This window comes from Hippoglossus hippoglossus, chromosome 16, assembly GCF_009819705.1.
Source record: "Hippoglossus hippoglossus isolate fHipHip1 chromosome 16, fHipHip1.pri, whole genome shotgun sequence".
Lineage (NCBI taxonomy): Eukaryota > Metazoa > Chordata > Actinopteri > Pleuronectiformes > Pleuronectidae > Hippoglossus > Hippoglossus hippoglossus.
The window spans coordinates 22,012,875-22,019,902 of NC_047166.1; positions in this window are offsets into that span (position 1 = coordinate 22,012,875).

Sequence of the window (7,028 nt, forward strand, 5' to 3'; positions counted from 1 at the left end):
ACATTATAAAACAGTATAATCTGAGATTATGGACCAGTGTCTGGCCAATTTTTTGACATTTCCTATTCCAGACACCATGACTACGTTTACATGGACAGCAATAGTCAGACTATTGACTTTATTCTGAACTAGAATGGCACTCAGTACAGAGTACACACCTCGATCATGAAACCACACTTCCCTTATGAAACCACCACATTTAAATTCACTAGATCTGGATTTTTAATTAAATATCATTTCATAAGCATGCCTTATTACTTATTGAGAAATCAACTATATCTAACAAAGTTGGGTTATTGCTGATTATGACCTTATTCAGGTTAAGGTAATCAGAAATTCCTGTTTTCATGGCACTTATTGGCTTATTCATATTATTTTCTTAGTCAAGGTAATATCAGAATATTGGTGTTCATGTAAACGTGTCCTGGTCACACCATTCAATCTTAGGAAGCAAGTGAACAATGTGATCCACCTAAAAGACGGAGGTCACTAATTCCGGCCTGATGAAGTGATACATGACGTACACATAGAGCACAAACATGACATTTTCGTCCATTACTGAACACTTGGTACAAACAGAAGACTTGATCAATGTGGAGCTGTTCGCTGCAAAGCCTGAGTCAACAAGGAAGGGAAAAGTCACGGAGCTCTAACGTGTTGTTTGCTGATGTTTTCAATTTTCCACTTAAAAGACTCTTAAGTTGGAACAGTGTGTTCCGAAGAAGCCCCCCCCCAAGTTCAACAACTGAGTTTGTTCTTATTTATTTCAACCACCATGTACCAGGGCACATAGTGGGAGCAGAAATGGACTCACTTTTGCTGACTTTGATAGATGCCCATGTTGCATCCAACATTTTTCCGTGATGGACGATGAGGGATGTTGTGGGAATATGTTAATGAGCACAGGCACCATTAGGCAGTGGAGCGGTGAGACAGTGATGCACAATCTCAGACAGATGCCATTGTGTCGGAGGCTTGTGGAAATGTCACTGTTGCCACTCAGCACATTCAGTGCACTGGGAGCATAAGAATGATTTCTGAGGAATGAGAATTACATATCTAGTTTCGCAAAAAATGCCATAACATGCATTTTTTTAATTTCATGCATAATGATGAAAACAATGTGGTCACATGTAGAATGTAATTCCATTCCATCATGGTTCAGCTGGACTTAACTATTAATACATTCATTTTCATGCCATTGCACTGGTGACAGCCAGTGGCCCAGAGGCATTATATTTTGGGTTTGTCTGTCTGTCCCTCTGCCTGTCCCTGTTTTGAACATGATATCTCAAGAACGCCTTGAGGACATTTCTTCAAATTTCATACAAATATTCAATTGGAATCAAATGATTAACTGGTGGTCAAGGTCGCTTTGACCTCACACAGCACATTTTTTGTGTTGTAAATGCAATATGTGGAACATCTCCAGGTAATGTCTTCAAATTTCTAAACATTCACTTCGACTCAAATATGAACTAAGGAGTGGTCAAAGGTCAAAGGCCAAGGTCACAGTGTTTTTGGCTCAAGTCTGCATTCAGGGAAGTTCCTCACATTTTGACCAGTTGTCACTTGGACTCAGAGATTGGCTCATTAGATTTCAGTGGTCAAAGATAAAGGTCTACTAGCATAGTAGGCGTACAACTACAGGGTGTTGATTCTAGTTTCTTCTTATTCTGAGCTCTGCTGTGAACAATCCACTAATGATCGTAATTAATGATGCAGCCAGAGTTGGGGGGTCTGATAATTCCTGGATGCCTGTTATTTGTTACTCAGCAGAATAGTTGGCAAACATGTTGTGAAAAGGCAAAAACAGGAGCGTGAGGCTTTAGAGAGGTGGCACACTGCCTGTGTTTACATCATAATCCCAAAGAAAAATGGATGAGTAACTTTCTGCAGAGATCAGGGGAGTAGCTGGGTGGTACAGACTGGGAGAGAGAGAGAGAGAGAGAGAGAGAGAGAGAGAGACCCCTAGCAAAGCCAGGTAAAGTGAGAGTGGAGGCCAATATTTCCAATATGTGCTAGAAGAAACTGGCCAATCAGAGCAGAGGATTAGAAACTATTAGTAACCCCATCTCAGTGACAGTCTCTAACTGTAAAAGATAATCAGTAACTCAGAGATTTCAAGTTATTTTCAAGTTTATCCAGACATATCCTATGGAATGAAGTAGAAGACACTTTTTACTTGAAGTGGATGTCCAAACTCCTTATTTCACATGTTGCCAACTTGTACCTAGTCAGTGGAATGAAGCTGGTTGACTGTGGTACTATTAGTTATAGAAACATTAGGCCTTCTCATACGATCAGTTCTGTTTCTTCAGTCCATGGGCGATGCCAATACACACATTATCATCTGGTTTTCCAAAGTTAGCTGCACTGCAATAACTGAGAGTGAATTTATAAACTGTATATCCTTTTGTTCATGAGGCAAGTGAGCATCCAAGATTACGGGAGGGTCCTCGTGTTGGAGATTTCTTCATCAGAAAGCCTAGACAAGGCTCTGTGTGGCCGTCCAAGCAGGCAGTGTGGTAACTTTGTTCCAAGTTCACCAACTGTGTGAGTCCTCCATGTGGACTGAAAGGACTATATTAAGAAAATCAACAAGTCTACAGTCTACAACAAGTGTTGTCTGCAGCTGTTTGTGTTATCACCAAAGGTCCCATTTGCTTTTTCAAATGTTTGTCTGCAGCTTTAAAAAAAAAAACTCTGAACAAACACTTCTCAAAAGATTTCAAGGATTAGTTTAGTGACCCTTACGAAGCCAGATCCCATGGGGGGTCTTAATCTCTCTATAATCTCCAGTATGATTTCTGGTCAGCCAAATGATGAAACTTTGTGTCATGGTCATTGGGGAGACAGGACTCAGTGTGGGTCCAGATAGAAGCCACATTTTTTTGATCACTTGTTTTTGGACTCTGTTATATTTATAAAACACTTATTTATAATAAAAACTGGATGGAACAGTGTGTCACAGTTTTTATATTGGATTATATTGTTAAAAATGTGGTTACACTACTTGTATTTCCATCTATTCTCCTTCTCATCAGAGCCCTGACATAAACTCTCAACCACTTTAGGTAATGCGTGTTAACGTCCTCGACGCAAAACTAGCACACAGCAATGAGTACTGTATATGTAATCAACCCTTCGTGACCCCACCTGTAAAATGTTCCTTTCTTTGACAAGATAGCCGTTCACCATTTTTTCCAGGTGAACCCCTGGTCATTAAATCCAGGATTATTTTTACCAGCTGTTTGAGTTATGACAGAATCCCACATGGTGGGCACCATGTTCAAAAGAGTTTCTTCTTCAAAGGGCAAATACAGAAAAGAAGTCTAATTTGTGCCAAAACAGTTGTGTCATTTGTACCAAACAAGTACATAATAGATCTTTTTTCATCACAAACTGAACATCCTGTGTTGCACAGAACAATTGAATTAAGGTTTTAGTTTGCACTTGGAAGTGATTGAATTAAATGTCTGCTTATCCAAGTGGGGTGCAGGCATGGGAGGAGAGCACAGGAGGGACTCAGCTGGGATCTGCCATGATAATCCATTAATGTGCATCACTGTATTTACAGGAAAAAAATAACAGACTGGGGGTTACGTTGGAATTGATGGATTATTTATGTGGAAACATAACTGTGTTTTGCACATATAAGTAAGTTCAAGTTCAAGTTAAGCCTTTTTATCGTAAGTCCCCCCTTCTCATTAATACACCTTGACGTGTAAACATCTTCACAGCATGACACAAGCTCTCATCAGTGCACTGATGTAACAAAACTCATTTTCCATTTCACAATTTCCACTAAAACACACATTTAAACAACTTTATTATCTTCTAACTGCATGTATCTTGTTGTATTTTGGTGCAACCATCATTGAGTGATCACGCCTGCGGTAAAAGTTAGTTTGTTTAATTAGCTGAAGATGAGTGATAACTCTGAGGGACATTTTTGCTGAATCGTGGATCTAAAATCAAGGTCTGAATTAAGCAGTGGATTTGGAGAATTGTCACTCCCTTACTCTAGTCTGATTCCTGTATGGATGGGTCTAAAAACAACACTGTGGAAACAGGGGGTTTCATTGGAAAAAAAGTGCTTTTTAATTTATTTTGGGATGCTCTTGATTTACAAAATCTTCAATAGCATGAATTATTTCTTGAACATGATGAACTTAGAATCACTTAGAATTGAACAAAGCTGAAACTAAAAACATTGCCACATGGTCGACGGCATTCACTAATAATTCCGTTTGCAGGAAATTAGGTCACGATTTTGCTCTCTGTTCTTGATTTATGAGCTGTGTCTCAATTCTTGGGCCACATCCTTAGGAGGCTGCATTTGAAGACACAGTGCGTCACAGCAGCGTGACTACACTGTCCCATTTCTGAGGCTGCTTCATATGCAGACAACAAATGCGTCCTTCCATTCCAGAGCAACAAAGGATCCAACAGGTGGATGTGTCTCGGGCCATCCTATCCCAGGATTCATTGCGAGCTGTTGACACAGCGAACAGGTTGGCAATCTGAGCGGCTGAGTTGCAGGCCCCTGAATTTGGACACAGCTATAGTTTTGAAAAATGGATTCTTGAGTTCTAGCCAAACATGGGTTTTGTGAGGGCAGAGTGACCTTTAACCTTTAAGCACCAGATTCTAATCAGTTGGTGTCTGAGTCTGTGTTTGTGTCACAGTACCTGTAAAACCAATGTATTGTTCAGAACTGTTCTATCCACTCAGCAGCTAAAGAGCTTTGCATTTTACTGTTTTCAAGTTCAGCAACAAGGGCTTTGAGGAGTATTTTGTTGAACAGAGCAGCATACCAGCATCCCTTGCTGGCATATATGTGTATAAAGTTTCACTTATCGCAACCATTTCTTTGTTTGGAAGTTTTTATTTGGGTTTTTCATATCATTTCATGTATTTATTTGTGCAAGTGTGTGAGTGGTTATATTTGTATGTAGTCTACATGTTGAGGAGTAGATGATTGGATCCATCTGTCATTTACATGCTACACAGAGAACAATGCATCGTTACAAAACCTTCTATTCATAAACAGCAAAAATGTAATTATAGGTGATACAATTCAACATTTTGCATGATGTACTCAAGAACTCAACAAGTAAATTCCTACATTTACTTAAATAACAGACTACTATTTTCCTATGAACCATCAAGACCAAATTGAACAGGTATGCCATTGTGTCAACCGAACTTAATATTCATAACAATAACAATAAAAGCATTGTTAAGAGATTTACATGCAACTGTGGTTCTATGAATATCCTGCAGAGACAAAGAACATAGATAATGTCAGTGGGCACGTTTTTAATACAGAGGTAAGTGGGTGCATTTGCAACTTATAAACAATCTACTTGGCAGAATGTATGAACACTTTCTCTTTCTCTCTTGTGGTCTCTGGATGGAAGCCTAGTCCATTGTATACAGAAAGCCAGGGCAGAAATGATAGGTGGAGTAATGTGAGGGATTACAGACTAAGAATTGCTACAGTGAGGTAATATCTGGCTCCTTTTCAACATTTAAAGTTACAGCTCTATGTAGTTTGTATAATCACTGTATTTTAAGCAGTATGTGTTGTTGTGGTGGTATTATTTATTTTACAGTTCTTTTGTTTAAAGGTCAGATCTCTGAATATAACAATTTCTTAGGTACCTTTGCAACCAGACAAATCGGATTCATTTACCTCTGTCTGTATTTTGTGCATTCCCAAAGTGTGACTCCTGACCCATAATAAAATATACACTACACTCCACCAGTGCTGTGTAATGACTTTGATAGATAGGCAAGCAGAACTGAATCACCAACTTGCAAGTCCCTGAGCAGACCCAACTTCGCTTGGAAAGGCTGGCATGGCCCGCCAGAGTTTTCCAGTCTGCCCTGATGGTCCCAGTGCACGACAGCCCCACCACCCCAACGCCTCCTGTAGGTCAAAAACTGTCAGTAAAGGGTGACGCCCACTGCCTGCGACCCATGAACAACCCCTAGTGACCAGGAGAACTACTGCTGGCAGAACATTGCTGCAGCCTACAGATGCCGAGCTACTGTCACCCCTCATTGCCATTGCTGTCATTGAACCAGCACTAATGTGGGGTTCAGTATCCTGCTCGAGGTCACAGGGTGGGGGAGACTGCAGAGCTCCTGGTTGGTGGACGACCTGCTCTACCTCTTGAGCCGCAGCTTCCCCACAATACAACTTTAAACACATCAGAAGCTGAAAAAGTCTCCTCAAAGGGTCCAAATTCATATCAAAAGTTCTACACAGGGACAGAATTATGACAACCAGCACCAAAGCCCACTGGCTGGAGGGGAGATGAAGGCAGAGGTCCCGCCATGAGACCACCACTCCAGTCTCCTGTCCCCCTCCAAGGCCAGTGCACTCTGGGCGGCCAGCTAGATCACGCCAAAGGTCTCTATCGGAACTTCCAGGTGACACTTCTTTGGTGCAACCTGACGTCCTCCAGGGAATCAGCAACCCACTCATGGTAGCATGACCTTCCTCACCTGCTAACATCAGTCAGACTGGGATTGCCTGCCCCTGTTGCAGTCTGGGAGTCCAGCCAGTGCACTCCTGCTGCCCATATGTTTGGACGGGAACTCAGAACATGGTCATTTCGTTTGGGCCAAGCCAGAGATTACCAGAGGAAAAGACATGGATAACTTCTGTAGGCTGAGGGATTGCCTACAGGTGGTCCGTGACTATGCCCGCTGGGCCAAGGCCTAATCCAGGAAATTCTGCTCTCCCCTCTGGTTCACTAGTCACAGCCTTGGCCGCTTGACCATGGCTGCTCCTGTGAAAAGGATAGAAACAGTAATAAACCACTGTGGCCACAAGTGGGCTGTAAATTACAAGACGGATGTAAAAAGGCAAAATCAGATCTTTTAGAGGATTTAGTACCATAACACTGTATTTCCTCCAATTCAGTATATTTCTATTTGCTGTCTACTTTTAGCTTTACTGGTCAACGACTGCTTGCCTTGCTTGTCCAGACAGAACGCAACTGCACTCAGCT